The sequence below is a fragment of the Oncorhynchus tshawytscha genome, linkage group LG17, assembly GCF_018296145.1.
Source record: "Oncorhynchus tshawytscha isolate Ot180627B linkage group LG17, Otsh_v2.0, whole genome shotgun sequence".
Lineage (NCBI taxonomy): Eukaryota > Metazoa > Chordata > Actinopteri > Salmoniformes > Salmonidae > Oncorhynchus > Oncorhynchus tshawytscha.
Genome location: NC_056445.1, coordinates 3,710,009 through 3,737,508, shown reverse-complemented (window position 1 = coordinate 3,737,508; position 27,500 = coordinate 3,710,009). Strand labels below are relative to the sequence as shown.

At 42.7% G+C, this 27,500-nt stretch overlaps 4 non-coding genes across 4 annotated transcripts; all 4 read right to left on the bottom strand.

Moving 5' to 3' along the window:
- Nucleotides 1-4,042: 4,042 nt before the first annotated feature.
- On the bottom strand, nucleotides 4,043-4,124 carry trnas-gcu. Its single transcript has one exon. It is a non-coding gene; the product is annotated as a tRNA-Ser (tRNA).
- Nucleotides 4,125-9,644: 5,520 nt separating this feature from the next.
- trnas-gcu lies at nucleotides 9,645-9,726 on the bottom strand. The gene has a single exon. It is a non-coding gene; the product is annotated as a tRNA-Ser (tRNA).
- Nucleotides 9,727-23,084: 13,358 nt separating this feature from the next.
- Nucleotides 23,085-23,166, bottom strand: trnas-gcu. Its single transcript has one exon. It is a non-coding gene; the product is annotated as a tRNA-Ser (tRNA).
- Nucleotides 23,167-25,892: 2,726 nt separating this feature from the next.
- Nucleotides 25,893-25,974, bottom strand: trnas-gcu. The gene has a single exon. It is a non-coding gene; the product is annotated as a tRNA-Ser (tRNA).
- Between the last annotated feature and the right edge of the window lie 1,526 nt (nucleotides 25,975-27,500).

Sequence of the window (27,500 nt, the reverse complement as noted above, 5' to 3'; positions counted from 1 at the left end):
TCACCACTCAGATACCAAGTCCTGTGCTCTCGCTGTGGCAGTCTGCAATTTTACCAGTGTTTGTGAAAGTCAAAATCTTCCAGTGCCAAAATAAAGCACAGAATTTAAATTGTTACACGATGAGGATGGGATTCAAACCCATGCATGCAGAACACAATGGATTAGCAGTCCATCGCCTTAACCACTCGGGCCACCTCATCCTGTGTTTTGGATTTGCAAATGATCTTAAAAACTGTTGTTGCTGTATGTAAACCCTAGATTGAAATCAATGAAAGTGAGGTAGAGCAATGGCAGGGCCATGTGTCGATCCCATCGAGACATTTAACAAATGTTTTGTCAGGCCGAGTGGTCTCAAGTGCTTGATTAAGTGTGTTGAGGTGTCGGTTCAAATCCCACCATTGAGGTTGCCCTTGGTGAAGCTATTGTTCAATACCTGAATCTTATTAGTCGCTCGAGGATTGTGCAGGGATTCTATTTTCATGTGGGGACATGTAAGAGAGGAAATAACAAATGTTTTGTGAAGAGGTTGGTGTTATAATCCACACATGCAGTTCATCGCCTTCACCACTCAGATACCAAGTCCTGTGCTCTCGCTGTGGCAGTCTGCAATTTTACCAGTGTTTGTGAAAGTCAAAATCTTCCAGTGCCAAAATAAAGCACAGAATTTAAATTGTTACACGATGAGGATGGGATTCAAACCCATGCATGCAGAACACAATGGATTAGCAGTCCATCGCCTTAACCACTCGGCCACCTCATCCTGTGTTTTGGATTTGCAAATGATCTTAAAAACTGTTGTTGCTGTATGTAAACCCTAGATTGAAATCAATGAAAGTGAGGTAGAGCAATGGCAGGGCCATGTGTCGATCCCATCGAGACATTTAACAAATGTTTTGTCAGGCCGAGTGGTCTCAAGTGCTTGATTAAGTGTGTTGAGGTGTCGGTTCAAATCCCACCATTGAGGTTGCCCTTGGTGAAGCTATTGTTCAATACCTGAATCTTATTAGTCGCTCTAGGATTGTGCAGGGATTCTATTTTCATGTGGGGCCATGTAAGAGAGGAAATAACAAATGTTTTGTGAAGAGGTTGGTGTTATAATCCACACATGCAGTTCATCGCCTTCACCACTCAGATACCAAGTCCTGTGCTCTCGCTGTGGCAGTCAGCAATTTTACCAGTGTTTGTGAAAGTCAAAATCTTCCAGTGCCAAAATAAAGCACAGAATTTAAATTGTTACACGATGAGGATGGGATTCAAACCCATGCATGCAGAACACAATGGATTAGCAGTCCATCGCCTTAACCACTCGGCCACCTCATCCTGTGTTTTGGATTTGCAAATGATCTTAAAAAACTGTTGTTGCTGTATGTAAACCCTAGATTGAAATCAATGAAAGTGAGGTAGAGCAATGGCAGGGCCATGTGTCGATCCCATCGAGACATTTAACAAATGTTTTGTCAGGCCGAGTGGTCTCAAGTGCTTGATTAAGTGTGTTGAGGTGTCGGTTCAAATCCCACCATTGAGGTTGCCCTTGGTGAAGCTATTGTTCAATACCTGAATCTTATTAGTCGCTCGAGGATTGTGCAGGGATTCTATTTTCATGTGGGGACATGTAAGAGAGGAAATAACAAATGTTTTGTGAAGAGGTTGGTGTTATAATCCACACATGCAGTTTCACTTCACCACTCAGATACCAAGTCCTGTGCTCTCGCTGTGGCAGTCTGCAATTTTACCAGTGTTTGTGAAAGTCAAAATCTTCCAGTGCCAAAATAAAGCACAGAATTTAAATTGTTACACGATGAGGATGGGATTCAAACCCATGCATGCAGAACACAATGGATTAGCAGTCCATCGCCTTAACCACTCGGCCACCTCATCCTGTGTTTTGAATTTGCAAATGATCTTTAAAAACTGCTGTTGCTGTATGTAAACCCTAGATTGAAATCAATGAAAGTGAGGTAGAGCAATGGCAGGGCCATGTGTCGATCCCATCGAGACATTTAACAAATGGTTTGTCAGGCCGAGTGGTCTCAAGTGCTTGATTAAGTGTGTTGAGGTGTCGGTTCAAATCCCACCATTGAGGTTGCCCTTGGTGAAGCTATTCTTCAATACCTGAATCTTATTAGTCGCTCGAGGATTGTGCAGGGATTCTATTTTCATGTGGGGCCATGTAAGAGAGGAAATAACAAATGTTTTGTGAAGAGGTTGGTGTTATAATCCACACATGCAGTTCATCGCCTTCACCACTCAGATACCAAGTCCTGTGCTCTCGCTGTGGCAGTCAGCAATTTTACCAGTGTTTGTGAAAGTCAAAATCTTCCAGTGCCAAAATAAAGCACAGAATTTAAATTGTTACACGATGAGGATGGGATTCAAACCCATGCATGCAGAACACAATGGATTAGCAGTCCATCGCCTTAACCACTCGGCCACCTCATCCTGTGTTTTGGATTTGCAAATGATCTTTAAAAACTGTTGTTGCTGTATGTAAACCCTAGATTGAAATCAATGAAAGTGAGGTAGAGCAATGGCAGGGCCATGTGTCGATCCCATCGAGACATTTAACAAATGTTTTGTCAGGCCGAGTGGTCTCAAGTGCTTGATTAAGTGTGTTGAGGTGTCGGTTCAAATCCCACCATTGAGGTTGCCCTTGGTGAAGCTATTGTTCAACCTGAATCTTATTAGTCGCTCGAGGATTGTGCAGGGATTCTATTTTCATGTGGGGACATGTAAGAGAGGAAATAACAAATGTTTTGTGAAGAGGTTGGTGTTATAATCCACACATGCAGTTCATCGCCTTCACCACTCAGATACCAAGTCCTGTGCTCTCGCTGTGGCAGTCAGCAATTTTACCAGTGTTTGTGAAAGTCAAAATCTTCCAGTGCCAAAATAAAGCACAGAATTTAAATTGTTACACGATGAGGATGGGATTCAAACCCATGCATGCAGAACACAATGGATTAGCAGTCCATCGCCTTAACCACTCGGCCACCTCATCCTGTGTTTTGGATTTGCAAATGATCTTAAAAACTGTTGTTGCTGTATGTAAACCCTAGATTGAAATCAATGAAAGTGAGGTAGAGCAATGGCAGGGCCATGTGTCGATCCCATCGAGACATTTAACAAATGTTTTGTCAGGCCGAGTGGTCTCAAGTGCTTGATTAAGTGTGTTGAGGTGTCGGTTCAAATCCCACCATTGAGGTTGCCCTTGGTGAAGCTATTGTTCAATACCTGAATCTTATTAGTCGCTCGAGGATTGTGCAGGGATTCTATTTTCATGTGGGGACATGTAAGAGAGGAAATAACAAATGTTTTGTGAAGAGGTTGGTGTTATAATCCACACATGCAGTTCATCGCCTTCACCACTCAGATACCAAGTCCTGTGCTCTCGCTGTGGCAGTCTGCAATTTTACCAGTGTTTGTGAAAGTCAAAATCTTCCAGTGCCAAAATAAAGCACAGAATTTAAATTGTTACACGATGAGGATGGGATTCAAACCCATGCATGCAGAACACAATGGATTAGCAGTCCATCGCCTTAACCACTCGGCCACCTCATCCTGTGTTTTGGATTTGCAAATGATCTTAAAAAACTGTTGTTGCTGTATGTAAACCCTAGATTGAAATCAATGAAAGTGAGGTAGAGCAATGGCAGGGCCATGTGCGATCCCGATCCCATCGAGACATTTAACAAATGTTTTGTCAGGCCGAGTGGTCTCAAGTGCTTGATTAAGTGTGTTGAGGTGTCGGTTCAAATCCCACCATTGAGGTTGCCCTTGGTGAAGCTATTGTTCAATACCTGAATCTTATTAGTCGCTCGAGGATTGTGCAGGGATTCTATTTTCATGTGGGGACATGTAAGAGAGGAAATAACAAATGTTTTGTGAAGAGGTTGGTGTTATAATCCACACATGCAGTTCATCGCCTTCACCACTCAGATACCAAGTCCTGTGCTCTCGCTGTGGCAGTCTGCAATTTTACCAGTGTTTGTGAAAGTCAAAATCTTCCAGTGCCAAAATAAAGCACAGAATTTAAATTGTTACACGATGAGGATGGGATTCGAACCCATGCATGCAGAACACAATGGATTAGCAGTCCATCGCCTTAACCACTCGGCCACCTCATCCTGTTTTTTGGATTTGCAAATGATCTTAAAAAACTGTTGTTGCCTCTATGTAAACCCTAGATTGAAATCAATGAAAGTGAGGTAGAGCAATGGCAGGGCCATGTGTCGATCCCATCGAGACATTTAACAAATGTTTTGTCAGGCCGAGTGGTCTCAAGTGCTTGATTAAGTGTGTTGAGGTGTCGGTTCAAATCCCACCATTGAGGTTGCCCTTGGTGAAGCTATTGTTCAATACCTGAATCTTATTAGTCGCTCTAGGATTGCGCAGGGATTCTATTTTCATGTGGGGCCATGTAAGAGAGGAAATAACAAATGTTTTGTGAAGAGGTTGGTGTTATAATCCACACATGCAGTTCATCGCCTTCACCACTCAGATACCAAGTCCTGTGCTCTCGCTGTGGCAGTCAGCAATTTTACCAGTGTTTGTGAAAGTCAAAATCTTCCAGTGCCAAACTAAAGCACAGAATTTAAATTGTTACAAGATAAGGATGGGATTCAAACCCATGCATGCAGAACACAATGGATTAGCAGTCCATGGCCTTACCACTCAGCCACCTCATCCTGTTTTTTGGATTTGCAAATGATCTTAAAAAACTGTTGTTGCTGTATGTAAACCCTAGATTGAAATCAATGAAAGTGAGGTAGAGCAATGGCAGGGCCATGTGTCGATCCCATCGAGACATTTAACAAATGTTTTGTCAGGCCGAGTGGTCTCAAGTGCTTGATTAAGTGTGTTGAGGTGTCGGTTCAAATCCCACCATTGAGGTTGCCCTTGGTGAAGCTATTGTTCAATACCTGAATCTTATTAGTCGCTCGAGGATTGTGCAGGGATTCTATTTTCATGTGGGGACATGTAAGAGAGGAAATAACAAATGTTTTGTGAAGAGGTTGGTGTTATAATCCACACATGCAGTTCATCGCCTTCACCACTCAGATACCAAGTCCTGTGCTCTCGCTGTGGCAGTCTGCAATTTTACCAGTGTTTGTGAAAGTCAAAATCTTCCACTGCCAAAATAAAGCACAGAATTTAAATTGTTAGAAGATGAGATTCAAACCCATGCATGCAGAACACAATGGATTAGCAGTCCATCGCCTTAACCACTCAGCCACCTCATCCTGTGTTTTGGATTTGCAAATGATCTTTAAAAACTGTTGTTGCTGTATGTAAACCCTATATTGAAATCAATGAAAGTGAGGTAGAGCAATGGCAGGGCCATGTGTCGATCCCATCGAGACATTTAACAAATGTTTTGTCAGGCCGAGTGGTCTCAAGTGCTTGATTAAGTGTGTTGAGGTGTCGGTTCAAATCCCACCATTGAGGTTGCCCTTGGTGAAGCTATTCTTCAATACCTGAATCTTATTAGTCGCTCTAGGATTGTGCAGGGATTCTATTTTCATGTGGGGCCATGTAAGAGAGGAAATAACAAATGTTTTGTGAAGAGGTTGGTGTTATAATCCACACATGCAGTTCATCGCCTTCACCACTCAGATACCAAGTCCTGTGCTCTCGCTGTGGCAGTCAGCAATTTTACCAGTGTTTGTGAAAGTCAAAATCTTCCAGTGCCAAAATAAAGCACAGAATTTAAATTGTTACACGATGAGGATGGGATTCAAACCCATGCATGCAGAACACAATGGATTAGCAGTCCATCGCCTTAACCACTCGGCCACCTCATCCTGTGTTTTGGATTTGCAAATGATCTTTAAAAACTGCTGTTGCTGTATGTAAACCCTAGATTGAAATCAATGAAAGTGAGGTAGAGCAATGGCAGGGCCATGTGTCGATCCCATCGAGACATTTAACAAATGGTTTGTCAGGCCGAGTGGTCTCAAGTGCTTGATTAAGTGTGTTGAGGTGTCGGAAAAAATCCCACCATTGAGGTTACCCTTGGTGAAGCTATTGTTCAATACCTGAATCTTATTAGTCGCTCGAGGATTGTGCAGGGATTCTATTTTCATGTGGGGACATGTAAGAGAGGAAATAACAAATGTTTTGTGAAGAGGTTGGTGTTATAATCCACACATGCAGTTCATCGCCTTCACCACTCAGATACCAAGTCCTGTGCTCTCGCTGTGGCAGTCAGCAATTTTACCAGTGTTTGTGAAAGTCAAAATCTTCCAGTGCCAAAATAAAACACAGAATTTAAATTGTTACACGATGAGGATGGGATTCAAACCCATGCATGCAGAACACAATGGATTAGCAGTCCATCGCCTTAACCACTCGGCCACCTCATCCTGTGTTTTGGATTTGCAAATGATCTTTAAAAACTGTTGTTGCTGTATGTAAACCCTAGATTGAAATCAATGAAAGTGAGGTAGAGCAATGGCAGGGCCATGTGTCGATCCCATCGAGACATTTAACAAATGTTTTGTCAGGCCGAGTGGTCTCAAGTGCTTGATTAAGTGTGTTGAGGTGTCGGTTCAAATCCCACCATTGAGGTTGCCCTTGGTGAAGCTATTGTTCAATACCTGAATCTTATTAGTCGCTCGAGGATTGTGCAGGGATTCTATTTTCATGTGGGGACATGTAAGAGAGGAAATAACAAATGTTTTGTGAAGAGGTTGGTGTTATAATCCACACATGCAGTTCATCGCCTTCACCACTCAGATACCAAGTCCTGTGCTCTCGCTGTGGCAGTCTGCAATTTTACCAGTGTTTGTGAAAGTCAAAATCTTCCAGTGCCAAAATAAAGCACAGAATTTAAATTGTTACACGATGAGGATGGGATTCAAACCCATGCATGCAGAACACAATGGATTAGCAGTCCATCGCCTTAACCACTCGGCCACCTCATCCTGTGTTTTGGATTTGCAAATGATCTTAAAAACTGTTGTTGCTGTATGTAAACCCTAGATTGAAATCAATGAAAGTGAGGTAGAGCAATGGCAGGGCCATGTGTCGATCCCATCGAGACATTTAACAAATGTTTTGTCAGGCCGAGTGGTCTCAAGTGCTTGATTAAGTGTGTTGAGGTGTCGGTTCAAATCCCACCATTGAGGTTGCCCTTGGTGAAGCTATTGTTCAATACCTGAATCTTATTAGTCGCTCTAGGATTGCGCAGGGATTCTATTTTCATGTGGGGACATGTAAGAGAGGAAATAACAAATGTTTTGTGAAGAGGTTGGTGTTATAATCCACACATGCAGTTCATCGCCTTCACCACTCAGATACCAAGTCCTGTGCTCTCGCTGTGGCAGTCAGCAATTTTACCAGTGTTTGTGAAAGTCAAAATCTTCCAGTGCCAAAATAAAGCACAGAATTTAAATTGTTACACGATGAGGATGGGATTCAAACCCATGCATGCAGAACACAATGGATTAGCAGTCCATCGCCTTAACCACTCGGCCACCTCATCCTGTGTTTTGGATTTGCAAATGATCTTAAAAACTGTTGTTGCTGTATGTAAACCCTAGATTGAAATCAATGAAAGTGAGGTAGAGCAATGGCAGGGCCATGTGTCGATCCCATCGAGACATTTAACAAATGTTTTGTCAGGCCGAGTGGTCTCAAGTGCTTGATTAGTGTGTTGAGGTGTCGGTTCAAATCCCACCATTGAGGTTGCCCTTGGTGAAGCTATTGTTCAATACCTGAATCTTATTAGTCGCTCTCGAGGATTGTGCAGGGATTCTATTTTCATGTGGGGACATGTAAGAGAGGAAATAACAAATGTTTTGTGAAGAGGTTGGTGTTATAATCCACACATGCAGTTCATCGCCTTCACCACTCAGATACCAAGTCCTGTGCTCTCGCTGTGGCAGTCTGCAATTTTACCAGTGTTTGTGAAAGTCAAAATCTTCCAGTGCCAAAATAAAGCACAGAATTTAAATTGTTACACGATGAGGATGGGATTCAAACCCATGCATGCAGAACACAATGGATTAGCAGTCCATCGCCTTAACCACTCGGCCACCTCATCCTGTGTTTTGGATTTGCAAATGATCTTAAAAAACTGTTGTTGCTGTATGTAAACCCTAGATTGAAATCAATGAAAGTGAGGTAGAGCAATGGCAGGGCCATGTGTCGATCCCATCGAGACATTTAACAAATGTTTTGTCAGGCCGAGTGGTCTCAAGTGCTTGATTAAGTGTGTTGAGGTGTCGGTTCAAATCCCACCATTGAGGTTGCCCTTGGTGAAGCTATTGTTCAATACCTGAATCTTATTAGTCGCTCGAGGATTGTGCAGGGATTCTATTTTCATGTGGGGACATGTAAGAGAGGAAATAACAAATGTTTTGTGAAGAGGTTGGTGTTATAATCCACACATGCAGTTCATCGCCTTCACCACTCAGATACCAAGTCCTGTGCTCTCGCTGTGGCAGTCTGCAATTTTACCAGTGTTTGTGAAAGTCAAAATCTTCCAGTGCCAAAATAAAGCACAGAATTTAAATTGTTACACGATGAGGATGGGATTCAAACCCATGCATGCAGAACACAATGGATTAGCAGTCCATCGCCTTAACCACTCGGCCACCTCATCCTGTGTTTTGGATTTGCAAATGATCTTAAAAAACTGTTGTTGCTGTATGTAAACCCTAGATTGAAATCAATGAAAGTGAGGTAGAGCAATGGCAGGGCCATGTGTCGATCCCATCGAGACATTTAACAAATGTTTTGTCAGGCCGAGTGGTCTCAAGTGCTTGATTAAGTGTGTTGAGGTGTCGGTTCAAATCCCACCATTGAGGTTGCCCTTGGTGAAGCTATTGTTCAATACCTGAATCTTATTAGTCGCTCTAGGATTGTGCAGGGATTCTATTTTCATGTGGGGCCATGTAAGAGAGGAAATAACAAATGTTTTGTGAAGAGGTTGGTGTTATAATCCACACATGCAGTTCATCGCCTTCACCACTCAGATACCAAGTCCTGTGCTCTCGCTGTGGCAGTCAGCAATTTTACCAGTGTTTGTGAAAGTCAAAATCTTCCAGTGCCAAAATAAAGCACAGAATTTAAATTGTTACACGATGAGGATGGGATTCAAACCCATGCATGCAGAACACAATGGATTAGCAGTCCATCGCCTTAACCACTCGGCCACCTCATCCTGTGTTTTGGATTTGCAAATGATCTTAAAAACTGTTGTTGCTGTATGTAAACCCTAGATTGAAATCAATGAAAGTGAGGTAGAGCAATGGCAGGGCCATGTGTCGATCCCATCGAGACATTTAACAAATGTTTTGTCAGGCCGAGTGGTCTCAAGTGCTTGATTAAGTGTGTTGAGGTGTCGGTTCAAATCCCACCATTGAGGTTGCCCTTGGTGAAGCTATTGTTCAATACCTGAATCTTATTAGTCGCTCGAGGATTGTGCAGGGATTCTATTTTCATGTGGGGACATGTAAGAGAGGAAATAACAAATGTTTTGTGAAGAGGTTGGTGTTATAATCCACACATGCAGTTCATCGCCTTCACCACTCAGATACCAAGTCCTGTGCTCTCGCTGTGGCAGTCTGCAATTTTACCAGTGTTTGTGAAAGTCAAAATCTTCCAGTGCCAAAATAAAGCAGAGAATTTAAATTGTTACACGATGAGGATGGGATTCGAACCCATGCATGCAGAACACAATGGATTAGCAGTCCATCGCCTTAACCACTCGGCCACCTCATCCTGTATTTTGAATTTGCAAATGATCTTTAAAAACTGTTGTTGCTGTATGTAAACCCTAGATTGAAATCAATGAAAGTGAGGTAGAGCAATGGCAGGGCCATGTGTCGATCCCATCGAGACATTTAACAAATGTTTTGTCAGGCCGAGTGGTCTCAAGTGCTTGATTAAGTGTGTTGAGGTGTCGGTTCAAATCCCACCATTGAGGTTGCCCTTGGTGAAGCTATTGTTCAATACCTGAATCTTATTAGTCGCTCTAGGATTGTGCAGGGATTCTATTTTCATGTGGGGCCATGTAAGAGAGGAAATAACAAATGTTTTGTGAAGAGGTTGGTGTTATAATCCACACATGCAGTTCATCGCCTTCACCACTCAGATACCAAGTCCTGTGCTCTCGCTGTGGCAGTCAGCAATTTTACCAGTGTTTGTGAAAGTCAAAATCTTCCAGTGCCAAAATAAAGCACAGAATTTAAATTGTTACACGATGAGGATGGGATTCAAACCCATGCATGCAGAACACAATGGATTAGCAGTCCATCGCCTTAACCACTCGGCCACCTCATCCTGTGTTTTGGATTTGCAAATGATCTTAAAAAACTGTTGTTGCTGTATGTAAACCCTAGATTGAAATCAATGAAAGTGAGGTAGAGCAATGGCAGGGCCATGTGTCGATCCCATCGAGACATTTAACAAATGTTTTGTCAGGCCGAGTGGTCTCAAGTGCTTGATTAAGTGTGTTGAGGTGTCGGTTCAAATCCCACCATTGAGGTTGCCCTTGGTGAAGCTATTCTTCAATACCTGAATCTTATTAGTCGCTCGAGGATTGTGCAGGGATTCTATTTTCATGTGGGGCCATGTAAGAGAGGAAATAACAAATGTTTTGTGAAGAGGTTGGTGTTATAATCCACACATGCAGTTCATCGCCTTCACCACTCAGATACCAAGTCCTGTGCTCTCGCTGTGGCAGTCAGCAATTTTACCAGTGTTTGTGAAAGTCAAAATCTTCCAGTGCCAAAATAAAGCACAGAATTTAAATTGTTACACGATGAGGATGGGATTCAAACCCATGCATGCAGAACACAATGGATTAGCAGTCCATCGCCTTAACCACTCGGCCACCTCATCCTGTGTTTTGGATTTGCAAATGATCTTAAAAACTGTTGTTGCTGTATGTAAACCCTAGATTGAAATCAATGAAAGTGAGGTAGAGCAATGGCAGGGCCATGTGTCGATCCCATCGAGACATTTAACAAATGTTTTGTCAGGCCGAGTGGTCTCAAGTGCTTGATTAAGTGTGTTGAGGTGTCGGTTCAAATCCCACCATTGAGGTTGCCCTTGGTGAAGCTATTGTTCAATACCTGAATCTTATTAGTCGCTCTAGGATTGCGCAGGGATTCTATTTTCATGTGGGGACATGTAAGAGAGGAAATAACAAATGTTTTGTGAAGAGGTTGGTGTTATAATCCACACATGCAGTTCATCGCCTTCACCACTCAGATACCAAGTCCTGTGCTCTCGCTGTGGCAGTCAGCAATTTTACCAGTGTTTGTGAAAGTCAAAATCTTCCAGTGCCAAAATAAAGCACAGAATTTAAATTGTTACACGATGAGGATGGGATTCAAACCCATGCATGCAGAACACAATGGATTAGCAGTCCATCGCCTTAACCACTCGGCCACCTCATCCTGTGTTTTGGATTTGCAAATGATCTTAAAAAACTGTTGTTGCTGTATGTAAACCCTAGATTGAAATCAATGAAAGTGAGGTAGAGCAATGGCAGGGCCATGTGTCGATCCCATCGAGACATTTAACAAATGTTTTGTCAGGCCGAGTGGTCTCAAGTGCTTGATTAAGTGTGTTGAGGTGTCGGTTCAAATCCCACCATTGAGGTTGCCCTTGGTGAAGCTATTGTTCAATACCTGAATCTTATTAGTCGCTCGAGGATTGTGCAGGGATTCTATTTTCATGTGGGGACATGTAAGAGAGGAAATAACAAATGTTTTGTGAAGAGGTTGGTGTTATAATCCACACATGCAGTTCATCGCCTTCACCACTCAGATACCAAGTCCTGTGCTCTCGCTGTGGCAGTCTGCAATTTTACCAGTGTTTGTGAAAGTCAAAATCTTCCAGTGCCAAAATAAAGCACAGAATTTAAATTGTTACACGATGAGGATGGGATTCAAACCCATGCATGCAGAACACAATGGATTAGCAGTCCATCGCCTTAACCACTCGGCCACCTCATCCTGTGTTTTGGATTTGCAAATGATCTTAAAAAACTGTTGTTGCTGTATGTAAACCCTAGATTGAAATCAATGAAAGTGAGGTAGAGCAATGGCAGGGCCATGTGTCGATCCCATCGAGACATTTAACAAATGTTTTGTCAGGCCGAGTGGTCTCAAGTGCTTGATTAGTGTGTTGAGGTGTCGGTTCAAATCCCACCATTGAGGTTGCCCTTGGTGAAGCTATTGTTCAATACCTGAATCTTATTAGTCGCTCGAGGATTGTGCAGGGATTCTATTTTCATGTGGGGACATGTAAGAGAGGAAATAACAAATGTTTTGTGAAGAGGTTGGTGTTATAATCCACACATGCAGTTCATCGCCTTCACCACTCAGATACCAAGTCCTGTGCTCTCGCTGTGGCAGTCAGCAATTTTACCAGTGTTTGTGAAAGTCAAAATCTTCCAGTGCCAAAATAAAGCACAGAATTTAAATTGTTACACGATGAGGATGGGATTCAAACCCATGCATGCAGAACACAATGGATTAGCAGTCCATCGCCTTAACCACTCGGCCACCTCATCCTGTGTTTTGGATTTGCAAATGATCTTTAAAAACTGTTGTTGCTGTATGTAAACCCTAGATTGAAATCAATGAAAGTGAGGTAGAGCAATGGCAGGGCCATGTGTATCCCATCGAGACATTTAACAAATGTTTTGTCAGGCCGAGTGGTCTCAAGTGCTTGATTAAGTGTGTTGAGGTGTCGGTTCAAATCCCACCATTGAGGTTGCCCTTGGTGAAGCTATTGTTCAATACCTGAATCTTATTAGTCGCTCTAGGATTGCGCAGGGATTCTATTTTCATGTGGGGCCATGTAAGAGAGGAAATAACAAATGTTTTGTGAAGAGGTTGGTGTTATAATCCACACATGCAGTTCATCGCCTTCACCACTCAGATACCAAGTCCTGTGCTCTCGCTGTGGCAGTCAGCAATTTTACCAGTGTTTGTGAAAGTCAAAATCTTCCAGTGCCAAAATAAAGCACAGAATTTAAATTGTTACACGATGAGGATGGGATTCAAACCCATGCATGCAGAACACAATGGATTAGCAGTCCATCGCCTTAACCACTCGGCCACCTCATCCTGTGTTTTGAATTTGCAAATGATCTTAAAAACTGTTGTTGCTGTATGTAAACCCTAGATTGAAATCAATGAAAGTGAGGTAGAGCAATGGCAGGGCCATGTGTCGATCCCATCGAGACATTTAACAAATGTTTTGTCAGGCCGAGTGGTCTCAAGTGCTTGATTAAGTGTGTTGAGGTGTCGGTTCAAATCCCACCATTGAGGTTGCCCTTGGTGAAGCTATTGTTCAATACCTGAATCTTATTAGTCGCTCGAGGATTGTGCAGGGATTCTATTTTCATGTGGGGACATGTAAGAGAGGAAATAACAAATGTTTTGTGAAGAGGTTGGTGTTATAATCCACACATGCAGTTCATCGCCTTCACCACTCAGATACCAAGTCCTGTGCTCTCGCTGTGGCAGTCTGCAATTTTACCAGTGTTTGTGAAAGTCAAAATCTTCCAGTGCCAAAATAAAGCACAGAATTTAAATTGTTACACGATGAGGATGGGATTCAAACCCATGCATGCAGAACACAATGGATTAGCAGTCCATCGCCTTAACCACTCGGCCACCTCATCCTGTGTTTTGGATTTGCAAATGATCTTAAAAACTGTTGTTGCTGTATGTAAACCCTAGATTGAAATCAATGAAAGTGAGGTAGAGCAATGGCAGGGCCATGTGTCGATCCCATCGAGACATTTAACAAATGTTTTGTCAGGCCGAGTGGTCTCAAGTGCTTGATTAAGTGTGTTGAGGTGTCGGTTCAAATCCCACCATTGAGGTTGCCCTTGGTGAAGCTATTGTTCAATACCTGAATCTTATTAGTCGCTCGAGGATTGTGCAGGGATTCTATTTTCATGTGGGGACATGTAAGAGAGGAAATAACAAATGTTTTGTGAAGAGGTTGGTGTTATAATCCACACATGCAGTTCATCGCCTTCACCACTCAGATACCAAGTCCTGTGCTCTCGCTGTGGCAGTCAGCAATTTTACCAGTGTTTGTGAAAGTCAAAATCTTCCAGTGCCAAAATAAAGCACAGAATTTAAATTGTTACACGATGAGGATGGGATTCAAACCCATGCATGCAGAACACAATGGATTAGCAGTCCATCGCCTTAACCACTCGGCCACCTCATCCTGTGTTTTGGATTTGCAAATGATCTTAAAAACTGTTGTTGCTGTATGTAAACCCTAGATTGAAATCAATGAAAGTGAGGTAGAGCAATGGCAGGGCCATGTGTCGATCCCATCGAGACATTTAACAAATGTTTTGTCAGGCCGAGTGGTCTCAAGTGCTTGATTAAGTGTGTTGAGGTGTCGGTTCAAATCCCACCATTGAGGTTGCCCTTGGTGAAGCTATTGTTCAATACCTGAATCTTATTAGTCGCTCTAGGATTGCGCAGGGATTCTATTTTCATGTGGGGACATGTAAGAGAGGAAATAACAAATGTTTTGTGAAGAGGTTGGTGTTATAATCCACACATGCAGTTCATCGCCTTCACCACTCAGATACCAAGTCCTGTGCTCTCGCTGTGGCAGTCTGCAATTTTACCAGTGTTTGTGAAAGTCAAAATCTTCCAGTGCCAAAATAAAGCACAGAATTTAAATTGTTACACGATGAGGATGGGATTCAAACCCATGCATGCAGAACACAATGGATTAGCAGTCCATCGCCTTAACCACTCGGCCACCTCATCCTGTGTTTTGGATTTGCAAATGATCTTTAAAAACTGTTGTTGCTGTATGTAAACCCTAGATTGAAATCAATGAAAGTGAGGTAGAGCAATGGCAGGGCCATGTGTCGATCCCATCGAGACATTTAACAAATGTTTTGTCAGGCCGAGTGGTCTCAAGTGCTTGATTAAGTGTGTTGAGGTGTCGGTTCAAATCCCACCATTGAGGTTGCCCTTGGTGAAGCTATTGTTCAATACCTGAATCTTATTAGTCGCTCTAGGATTGTGCAGGGATTCTATTTTCATGTGGGGCCATGTAAGAGAGGAAATAACAAATGTTTTGTGAAGAGGTTGGTGTTATAATCCACACATGCAGTTCATCGCCTTCACCACTCAGATACCAAGTCCTGTGCTCTCGCTGTGGCAGTCAGCAATTTTACCAGTGTTTGTGAAAGTCAAAATCTTCCAGTGCCAAAATAAAGCACAGAATTTAAATTGTTACACGATGAGGATGGGATTCAAACCCATGCATGCAGAACACAATGGATTAGCAGTCCATCGCCTTAACCACTCGGCCACCTCATCCTGTGTTTTGGATTTGCAAATGATCTTTAAAAACTGTTGTTGCTGTATGTAAACCCTAGATTGAAATCAATGAAAGTGAGGTAGAGCAATGGCAGGGCCATGTGTCGATCCCATCGAGACATTTAACAAATGTTTTGTCAGGCCGAGTGGTCTCAAGTGCTTGATTAAGTGTGTTGAGGTGTCGGTTCAAATCCCACCATTGAGGTTGCCCTTGGTGAAGCTATTGTTCAATACCTGAATCTTATTAGTCGCTCTAGGATTGTGCAGGGATTCTATTTTCATGTGGGGCCATGTAAGAGAGGAAATAACAAATGTTTTGTGAAGAGGTTGGTGTTATAATCCACACATGCAGTTCATCGCCTTCACCACTCAGATACCAAGTCCTGTGCTCTCGCTGTGGCAGTCAGCAATTTTACCAGTGTTTGTGAAAGTCAAAATCTTCCAGTGCCAAAATAAAGCACAGAATTTAAATTGTTACACGATGAGGATGGGATTCAAACCCATGCATGCAGAACACAATGGATTAGCAGTCCATCGCCTTAACCACTCGGCCACCTCATCCTGTGTTTTGGATTTGCAAATGATCTTAAAAAACTGTTGTTGCTGTATGTAAACCCTAGATTGAAATCAATGAAAGTGAGGTAGAGCAATGGCAGGGCCATGTGTCGATCCCATCGAGACATTTAACAAATGTTTTGTCAGGCCGAGTGGTCTCAAGTGCTTGATTAAGTGTGTTGAGGTGTCGGTTCAAATCCCACCATTGAGGTTGCCCTTGGTGAAGCTATTGTTCAATACCTGAATCTTATTAGTCGCTCTAGGATTGCGCAGGGATTCTATTTTCATGTGGGGACATGTAAGAGAGGAAATAACAAATGTTTTGTGAAGAGGTTGGTGTTATAATCCACACATGCAGTTCATCGCCTTCACCACTCAGATACCAAGTCCTGTGCTCTCGCTGTGGCAGTCAGCAATTTTACCAGTGTTTGTGAAAGTCAAAATCTTCCAGTGCCAAAATAAAGCACAGAATTTAAATTGTTACACGATGAGGATGGGATTCAAACCCATGCATGCAGAACACAATGGATTAGCAGTCCATCGCCTTAACCACTCGGCCACCTCATCCTGTGTTTTGGATTTGCAAATGATCTTAAAAACTGTTGTTGCTGTATGTAAACCCTAGATTGAAATCAATGAAAGTGAGGTAGAGCAATGGCAGGGCCATGTGTCGATCCCATCGAGACATTTAACAAATGTTTTGTCAGGCCGAGTGGTCTCAAGTGCTTGATTAAGTGTGTTGAGGTGTCGGTTCAAATCCCACCATTGAGGTTGCCCTTGGTGAAGCTATTGTTCAATACCTGAATCTTATTAGTCGCTCGAGGATTGTGCAGGGATTCTATTTTCATGTGGGGACATGTAAGAGAGGAAATAACAAATGTTTTGTGAAGAGGTTGGTGTTATAATCCACACATGCAGTTCATCGCCTTCACCACTCAGATACCAAGTCCTGTGCTCTCGCTGTGGCAGTCTGCAATTTTACCAGTGTTTGTGAAAGTCAAAATCTTCCAGTGCCAAAATAAAGCACAGAATTTAAATTGTTACACGATGAGGATGGGATTCAAACCCATGCATGCAGAACACAATGGATTAGCAGTCCATCGCCTTAACCACTCGGCCACCTCATCCTGTGTTTTGGATTTGCAAATGATCTTAAAAACTGTTGTTGCTGTATGTAAACCCTAGATTGAAATCAATGAAAGTGAGGTAGAGCAATGGCAGGGCCATGTGTCGATCCCATCGAGACATTTAACAAATGTTTTGTCAGGCCGAGTGGTCTCAAGTGCTTGATTAAGTGTGTTGAGGTGTCGGTTCAAATCCCACCATTGAGGTTGCCCTTGGTGAAGCTATTGTTCAATACCTGAATCTTATTAGTCGCTCTAGGATTGTGCAGGGATTCTATTTTCATGTGGGGCCATGTAAGAGAGGAAATAACAAATGTTTTGTGAAGAGGTTGGTGTTATAATCCACACATGCAGTTCATCGCCTTCACCACTCAGATACCAAGTCCTGTGCTCTCGCTGTGGCAGTCAGCAATTTTACCAGTGTTTGTGAAAGTCAAAATCTTCCAGTGCCAAAATAAAGCACAGAATTTAAATTGTTACACGATGAGGATGGGATTCAAACCCATGCATGCAGAACACAATGGATTAGCAGTCCATCGCCTTAACCACTCGGCCACCTCATCCTGTGTTTTGGATTTGCAAATGATCTTAAAAACTGTTGTTGCTGTATGTAAACCCTAGATTGAAATCAATGAAAGTGAGGTAGAGCAATGGCAGGGCCATGTGTCGATCCCATCGAGACATTTAACAAATGTTTTGTCAGGCCGAGTGGTCTCAAGTGCTTGATTAAGTGTGTTGAGGTGTCGGTTCAAATCCCACCATTGAGGTTGCCCTTGGTGAAGCTATTGTTCAATACCTGAATCTTATTAGTCGCTCGAGGATTGTGCAGGGATTCTATTTTCATGTGGGGACATGTAAGAGAGGAAATAACAAATGTTTTGTGAAGAGGTTGGTGTTATAATCCACACATGCAGTTCATCGCCTTCACCACTCAGATACCAAGTCCTGTGCTCTCGCTGTGGCAGTCTGCAATTTTACCAGTGTTTGTGAAAGTCAAAATCTTCCAGTGCCAAAATAAAGCACAGAATTTAAATTGTTACACGATGAGGATGGGATTCAAACCCATGCATGCAGAACACAATGGATTAGCAGTCCATCGCCTTAACCACTCGGCCACCTCATCCTGTGTTTTGGATTTGCAAATGATCTTAAAAACTGTTGTTGCTGTATGTAAACCCTAGATTGAAATCAATGAAAGTGAGGTAGAGCAATGGCAGGGCCATGTGTCGATCCCATCGAGACATTTAACAAATGTTTTGTCAGGCCGAGTGGTCTCAAGTGCTTGATTAAGTGTGTTGAGGTGTCGGTTCAAATCCCACCATTGAGGTTGCCCTTGGTGAAGCTATTGTTCAATACCTGAATCTTATTAGTCGCTCGAGGATTGTGCAGGGATTCTATTTTCATGTGGGGACATGTAAGAGAGGAAATAACAAATGTTTTGTGAAGAGGTTGGTGTTATAATCCACACATGCAGTTCATCGCCTTCACCACTCAGATACCAAGTCCTGTGCTCTCGCTGTGGCAGTCAGCAATTTTACCAGTGTTTGTGAAAGTCAAAATCTTCCAGTGCCAAAATAAAGCACAGAATTTAAATTGTTACACGATGAGGATGGGATTCAAACCCATGCATGCAGAACACAATGGATTAGCAGTCCATCGCCTTAACCACTCGGCCACCTCATCCTGTGTTTTGGATTTGCAAATGATCTTAAAAAACTGTTGTTGCTGTATGTAAACCCTAGATTGAAATCAATGAAAGTGAGGTAGAGCAATGGCAGGGCCATGTGTCGATCCCATCGAGACATTTAACAAATGTTTTGTCAGGCCGAGTGGTCTCAAGTGCTTGATTAAGTGTGTTGAGGTGTCGGTTCAAATCCCACCATTGAGGTTGCCCTTGGTGAAGCTATTGTTCAATACCTGAATCTTATTAGTCGCTCGAGGATTGTGCAGGGATTCTATTTTCATGTGGGGACATGTAAGAGAGGAAATAACAAATGTTTTGTGAAGAGGTTGGTGTTATAATCCACACATGCAGTTCATCGCCTTCACCACTCAGATACCAAGTCCTGTGCTCTCGCTGTGGCAGTCTGCAATTTTACCAGTGTTTGTGAAAGTCAAAATCTTCCAGTGCCAAAATAAAGCACAGAATTTAAATTGTTACACGATGAGGATGGGATTCAAACCCATGCATGCAGAACACAATGGATTAGCAGTCCATCGCCTTAACCACTCGGCCACCTCATCCTGTGTTTTGGATTTGCAAATGATCTTAAAAAACTGTTGTTGCTGTATGTAAACCCTAGATTGAAATCAATGAAAGTGAGGTAGAGCAATGGCAGGGCCATGTGTCGATCCCATCGAGACATTTAACAAATGGTTTGTCAGGCCGAGTGGTCTCAAGTGCTTGATTAAGTGTGTTGAGGTGTCGGAAAAAATCCCACCATTGAGGTTGCCCTTGGTGAAGCTATTGTTCAATACCTGAATCTTATTAGTCGCTCTAGGATTGCACAGGGATTCTATTTTCATGTGGGGCCATGTAAGAGAGGAAATAACAAATGTTTTGTGAAGAGGTTGGTGTTATAATCCACACATGCAGTTCATCGCCTTCACCACTCAGATACCAAGTCCTGTGCTCTCGCTGTGGCAGTCTGCAATTTTACCAGTGTTTGTGAAAGTCAAAATCTTCCAGTGCCAAAATAAAGCACAGAATTTAAATTGTTACACGATGAGGATGGGATTCAAACCCATGCATGCAGAACACAATGGATTAGCAGTCCATCGCCTTAACCACTCGGCCACCTCATCCTGTGTTTTGGATTTGCAAATGATCTTAAAAACTGTTGTTGCTGTATGTAAACCCTAGATTGAAATCAATGAAAGTGAGGTAGAGCAATGGCAGGGCCATGTGTCGATCCCATCGAGACATTTAACAAATGTTTTGTCAGGCCGAGTGGTCTCAAGTGCTTGATTAAGTGTGTTGAGGTGTCGGTTCAAATCCCACCATTGAGGTTGCCCTTGGTGAAGCTATTGTTCAATACCTGAATCTTATTAGTCGCTCTAGGATTGTGCAGGGATTCTATTTTCATGTGGGGCCATGTAAGAGAGGAAATAACAAATGTTTTGTGAAGAGGTTGGTGTTATAATCCACACATGCAGTTCATCGCCTTCACCACTCAGATACCAAGTCCTGTGCTCTCGCTGTGGCAGTCAGCAATTTTACCAGTGTTTGTGAAAGTCAAAATCTTCCAGTGCCAAAATAAAGCACAGAATTTAAATTGTTACACAATGAGGATGGGATTCAAACCCATGCATGCAGAACACAATGGATTAGCAGTCCATCGCCTTAACCACTCGGCCACCTCATCCTGTGTTTTGGATTTGCAAATGATCTTTAAAAACTGTTGTTGCTGTATGTAAACCCTAGATTGAAATCAATGAAAGTGAGGTAGAGCAATGGCAGGGCCATGTGTCGATCCCATCGAGACATTTAACAAATGTTTTGTCAGGCCGAGTGGTCTCAAGTGCTTGATTAAGTGTGTTGAGGTGTCGGTTCAAATCCCACCATTGAGGTTGCCCTTGGTGAAGCTATTGTTCAATACCTGAATCTTATTAGTCGCTCGAGGATTGTGCAGGGATTCTATTTTCATGTGGGGACATGTAAGAGAGGAAATAACAAATGTTTTGTGAAGAGGTTGGTGTTATAATCCACACATGCAGTTCATCGCCTTCACCACTCAGATACCAAGTCCTGTGCTCTCGCTGTGGCAGTCTGCAATTTTACCAGTGTTTGTGAAAGTCAAAATCTTCCAGTGCCAAAATAAAGCACAGAATTTAAATTGTTACACGATGAGGATGGGATTCAAACCCATGCATGCAGAACACAATGGATTAGCAGTCCATCGCCTTAACCACTCGGCCACCTCATCCTGTGTTTTGGATTTGCAAATGATCTTAAAAACTGTTGTTGCTGTATGTAAACCCTAGATTGAAATCAATGAAAGTGAGGTAGAGCAATGGCAGGGCCATGTGTCGATCCCATCGAGACATTTAACAAATGTTTTGTCAGGCCGAGTGGTCTCAAGTGCTTGATTAAGTGTGTTGAGGTGTCGGTTCAAATCCCACCATTGAGGTTGCCCTTGGTGAAGCTATTGTTCAATACCTGAATCTTATTAGTCGCTCGAGGATTGTGCAGGGATTCTATTTTCATGTGGGGACATGTAAGAGAGGAAATAACAAATGTTTTGTGAAGAGGTTGGTGTTATAATCCACACATGCAGTTCATCGCCTTCACCACTCAGATACCAAGTCCTGTGCTCTCGCTGTGGCAGTCTGCAATTTTACCAGTGTTTGTGAAAGTCAAAATCTTCCAGTGCCAAAATAAAGCACAGAATTTAAATTGTTACACGATGAGGATGGGATTCAAACCCATGCATGCAGAACACAATGGATTAGCAGTCCATCGCCTTAACCACTCGGCCACCTCATCCTGTGTTTTGGATTTGCAAATGATCTTTAAAAACTGTTGTTGCTGTATGTAAACCCTAGATTGAAATCAATGAAAGTGAGGTAGAGCAATGGCAGGGCCATGTGTCGATCCCATCGAGACATTTAACAAATGTTTTGTCAGGCCGAGTGGTCTCAAGTGCTTGATTAAGTGTGTTGAGGTGTCGGTTCAAATCCCACCATTGAGGTTGCCCTTGGTGAAGCTATTGTTCAATACCTGAATCTTATTAGTCGCTCTAGGATTGCGCAGGGATTCTATTTTCATGTGGGGCCATGTAAGAGAGGAAATAACAAATGTTTTGTGAAGAGGTTGGTGTTATAATCCACACATGCAGTTCATCGCCTTCACCACTCAGATACCAAGTCCTGTGCTCTCGCTGTGGCAGTCAGCAATTTTACCAGTGTTTGTGAAAGTCAAAATCTTCCAGTGCCAAAATAAAGCACAGAATTTAAATTGTTACACGATGAGGATGGGATTCAAACCCATGCATGCAGAACACAATGGATTAGCAGTCCATCGCCTTAACCACTCGGCCACCTCATCCTGTGTTTTGGATTTGCAAATGATCTTAAAAACTGTTGTTGCTGTATGTAAACCCTAGATTGAAATCAATGAAAGTGAGGTAGAGCAATGGCAGGGCCATGTGTCGATCCCATCGAGACATTTAACAAATGTTTTGTCAGGCCGAGTGGTCTCAAGTGCTTGATTAAGTGTGTTGAGGTGTCGGTTCAAATCCCACCATTGAGGTTGCCCTTGGTGAAGCTATTGTTCAATACCTGAATCTTATTAGTCGCTCGAGGATTGTGCAGGGATTCTATTTTCATGTGGGGACATGTAAGAGAGGAAATAACAAATGTTTTGTGAAGAGGTTGGTGTTATAATCCACACATGCAGTTCATCGCCTTCACCACTCAGATACCAAGTCCTGTGCTCTCGCTGTGGCAGTCTGCAATTTTACCAGTGTTTGTGAAAGTCAAAATCTTCCAGTGCCAAAATAAAGCACAGAATTTAAATTGTTACACGATGAGGATGGGATTCAAACCCATGCATGCAGAACACAATGGATTAGCAGTCCATCGCCTTAACCACTCGGCCACCTCATCCTGTTTTTGAATTTGCAAATGATCTTAAAAAACTGTTGTTGCTGTATGTAAACCCTAGATTGAAATCAATGAAAGTGAGGTAGAGCAATGGCAGGGCCATGTGTCGATCCCATCGAGACATTTAACAAATGTTTTGTCAGGCCGAGTGGTCTCAAGTGCTGTGTTGAGGTGTCGGTTCAAATCCCACCATTGAGGTTGCCCTTGGTGAAGCTATTCTTCAATACCTGAATCTTATTAGTCGCTCGAGGATTGTGCAGGGATTCTATTTTCATGTGGGGCCATGTAAGAGAGGAAATAACAAATGTTTTGTGAAGAGGTTGGTGTTATAATCCACACATGCAGTTCATCGCCTTCACCACTCAGATACCAAGTCCTGTGCTCTCGCTGTGGCAGTCAGCAATTTTACCAGTGTTTGTGAAAGTCAAAATCTTCCAGTGCCAAAATAAAGCACAGAATTTAAATTGTTACACGATGAGGATGGGATTCGAACCCATGCATGCAGAACACAATGGATTAGCAGTCCATCGCCTTAACCACTCGGCCACCTCATCCTGTGTTTTGGATTTGCAAATGATCTTAAAAAACTGTTGTTGCTGTATGTAAACCCTAGATTGAAATCAATGAAAGTGAGGTAGAGCAATGGCAGGGCCATGTGTCGATCCCATCGAGACATTTAACAAATGTTTTGTCAGGCCGAGTGGTCTCAAGTGCTTGATTAAGTGTGTTGAGGTGTCGGTTCAAATCCCACCATTGAGGTTGCCCTTGGTGAAGCTATTCTTCAATACCTGAATCTTATTAGTCGCTCGAGGATTGTGCAGGGATTCTATTTTCATGTGGGGACATGTAAGAGAGGAAATAACAAATGTTTTGTGAAGAGGTTGGTGTTATAATCCACACATGCAGTTCATCGCCTTCACCACTCAGATACCAAGTCCTGTGCTCTCGCTGTGGCAGTCAGCAATTTTACCAGTGTTTGTGAAAGTCAAAATCTTCCAGTGCCAAAATAAAGCACAGAATTTAAATTGTTACACGATGAGGATGGGATTCAAACCCATGCATGCAGAACACAATGGATTAGCAGTCCATCGCCTTAACCACTCGGCCACCTCATCCTGTGTTTTGGATTTGCAAATGATCTTAAAAAACTGTTGTTGCTGTATGTAAACCCTAGATTGAAATCAATGAAAGTGAGGTAGAGCAATGGCAGGGCCATGTGTCGATCCCATCGAGACATTTAACAAATGTTTTGTCAGGCCGAGTGGTCTCAAGTGCTTGATTAAGTGTGTTGAGGTGTCGGTTCAAATCCCACCATTGAGGTTGCCCTTGGTGAAGCTATTGTTCAATACCTGAATCTTATTAGTCGCTCGAGGATTGTGCAGGGATTCTATTTTCATGTGGGGACATGTAAGAGAGGAAATAACAAATGTTTTGTGAAGAGGTTGGTGTTATAATCCACACATGCAGTTCATCGCCTTCACCACTCAGATACCAAGTCCTGTGCTCTCGCTGTGGCAGTCTGCAATTTTACCAGTGTTTGTGAAAGTCAAAATCTTCCAGTGCCAAAATAAAGCACAGAATTTAAATTGTTACACGATGAGGATGGGATTCAAACCCATGCATGCAGAACACAATGGATTAGCAGTCCATCGCCTTAACCACTCGGCCACCTCATCCTGTTTTTGAAGATTTGCAAATGATCTTAAAAACTGTTGTTGCTGTATGTAAACCCTAGATTGAAATCAATGAAAGTGAGGTAGAGCAATGGCAGGGCCATGTGTCGATCCCATCGAGACATTTAACAAATGTTTTGTCAGGCCGAGTGGTCTCAAGTGCTTGATTAAGTGTGTTGAGGTGTCGGTTCAAATCCCACCATTGAGGTTGCCCTTGGTGAAGCTATTGTTCAATACCTGAATCTTATTAGTCGCTCGAGGATTGTGCAGGGATTCTATTTTCATGTGGGGCCATGTAAGAGAGGAAATAACAAATGTTTTGTGAAGAGGTTGGTGTTATAATCCACACATGCAGTTCATCGCCTTCACCACTCAGATACCAAGTCCTGTGCTCTCGCTGTGGCAGTCAGCAATTTTTCCAGAGTGTTTGTGAAAGTCAAAATCTTCCAGTGCCAAAATAAAGCACAGAATTTTAATTGTTACACGATGAGGATGGGATTCTAACAAAGACATGCAGAGCACAATGGATTAGCAGTCCATCACCTTAACCACTCGGCCACCTCATCCTGTTTTTTTGAAGTGGCAAATGGTCTTAAAAAACTGTTGTTGCTGTATGTAAACCCCAGATTGAAATCAATGAAAGTGAGGTAGAGCAATGGCAGGGCCATGTGTCGATCCCATCGAGACATTTAACAAATGTTTTGTCAGGCCGAGTGGTCTCAAGTGCTTGATTAAGTGTGTTGAGGTGTCGGATCAAATCCCACCATTGAGGTTGCCCTTGGTGAAGCTATTCTTCAATACCTGAATCTTATTAGTCGCTCTAGGATTGCGCAGGGATTCTATTTTCATGTGGGGCCATGTAAGAGAGGAAATAACAAATGTTTTGTGAAGAGGTTGGTGTTATAATCCACACATGCAGTTCATCAACTTCACCACTCAGATACCAAGTCCTGTGCTCTCGCTGTGGCAGTCAGCAATTTTACCAGTGTTTGTGAAAGTCAAAATCTTCCAGTGCCAAAATAAAGCACAGAATTTAAATTGTTACACGATGAGGATGGGATTCAAACCCATGCATGCAGAACACAATGGATTAGCAGTCCATCGCCTTAACCACTCGGCCACCTCATCCTGTGTTTTGGATTTGCAAATGATCTTTAAAAACTGTTGTTGCTGTATGTAAACCCTAGATTGAAATCAATGAAAGTGAGGTAGAGCAATGGCAGGGCCATGTGTCGATCCCATCGAGACATTTAACAAATGTTTTGTCAGGCCGAGTGGTCTCAAGTGCTTGATTAAGTGTGTTGAGGTGTCGGTTCAAATCCCACCATTGAGGTTGCCCTTGGTGAAGCTATTGTTCAATACCTGAATCTTATTAGTCGCTCGAGGATTGTGCAGGGATTCTATTTTCATGTGGGGACATGTAAGAGAGGAAATAACAAATGTTTTGTGAAGAGGTTGGTGTTATAATCCACACATGCAGTTCATCGCCTTCACCACTCAGATACCAAGTCCTGTGCTCTCGCTGTGGCAGTCTGCAATTTTACCAGTGTTTGTGAAAGTCAAAATCTTCCAGTGCCAAAATAAAGCACAGAATTTAAATTGTTACACGATGAGGATGGGATTCGAACCCATGCATGCAGAACACAATGGATTAGCAGTCCATCGCCTTAACCACTCGGCCACCTCATCCTGTTTTTTTGAAGTGGCAAATGGTCTTAAAAAACTGTTGTTGCTGTATGTAAACCCCAGATTGAAATCAATGAAAGTGAGGTAGAGCAATGGCAGGGCCATGTGTCGATCCCATCGAGACATTTAACAAATGTTTTGTCAGGCCGAGTGGTCTCAAGTGCTTGATTAAGTGTGTTGAGGTGTCGGTTCAAATCCCACCATTGAGGTTGCCCTTGGTGAAGCTATTCTTCAATACCTGAATCTTATTAGTCGCTCTAGGATTGCGCAGGGATTCTATTTTCATGTGGGGCCATGTAAGAGAGGAAATAACAAATGTTTTGTGAAGAGGTTGGTGTTATAATCCACACATGCAGTTCATCGCCTTCACCACTCAGATACCAAGTCCTGTGCTCTCGCTGTGGCAGTCAGCAATTTTACCAGTGTTTGTGAAAGTCAAAATCTTCCAGTGCCAAAATAAAGCACAGAATTTAAATTGTTACACGATGAGGATGGGATTCAAACCCATGCATGCAGAACACAATGGATTAGCAGTCCATCGCCTTAACCACTCGGCCACCTCATCCTGTGTTTTGGATTTGCAAATGATCTTAAAAAACTGTTGTTGCTGTATGTAAACCCTAGATTGAAATCAATGAAAGTGAGGTAGAGCAATGGCAGGGCCATGTGTCGATCCCATCGAGACATTTAACAAATGTTTTGTCGCCGAGTGGTCTCAAGTGCTTGATTAAGTGTGTTGAGGTGTCGGTTCAAATCCCACCATTGAGGTTGCCCTTGGTGAAGCTATTGTTCAATACCTGAATCTTATTAGTCGCTCGAGGATTGTGCAGGGATTCTATTTTCATGTGGGGACATGTAAGAGAGGAAATAACAAATGTTTTGTGAAGAGGTTGGTGTTATAATCCACACATGCAGTTCATCGCCTTCACCACTCAGATACCAAGTCCTGTGCTCTCGCTGTGGCAGTCAGCAATTTTACCAGTGTTTGTGAAAGTCAAAATCTTCCAGTGCCAAAATAAAGCACAGAATTTAAATTGTTACACGATGAGGATGGGATTCAAACCCATGCATGCAGAACACAATGGATTAGCAGTCCATCGCCTTAACCACTCGGCCACCTCATCCTGTGTTTTGGATTTGCAAATGATCTTAAAAACTGTTGTTGCTGTATGTAAACCCTAGATTGAAATCAATGAAAGTGAGGTAGAGCAATGGCAGGGCCATGTGTCGATCCCATCGAGACATTTAACAAATGTTTTGTCAGGCCGAGTGGTCTCAAGTGCTTGATTAAGTGTGTTGAGGTGTCGGTTCAAATCCCACCATTGAGGTTGCCCTTGGTGAAGCTATTGTTCAATACCTGAATCTTATTAGTCGCTCTAGGATTGTGCAGGGATTCTATTTTCATGTGGGGCCATGTAAGAGAGGAAATAACAAATGTTTTGTGAAGAGGTTGGTGTTATAATCCACACATGCAGTTCATCGCCTTCACCACTCAGATACCAAGTCCTGTGCTCTCGCTGTGGCAGTCT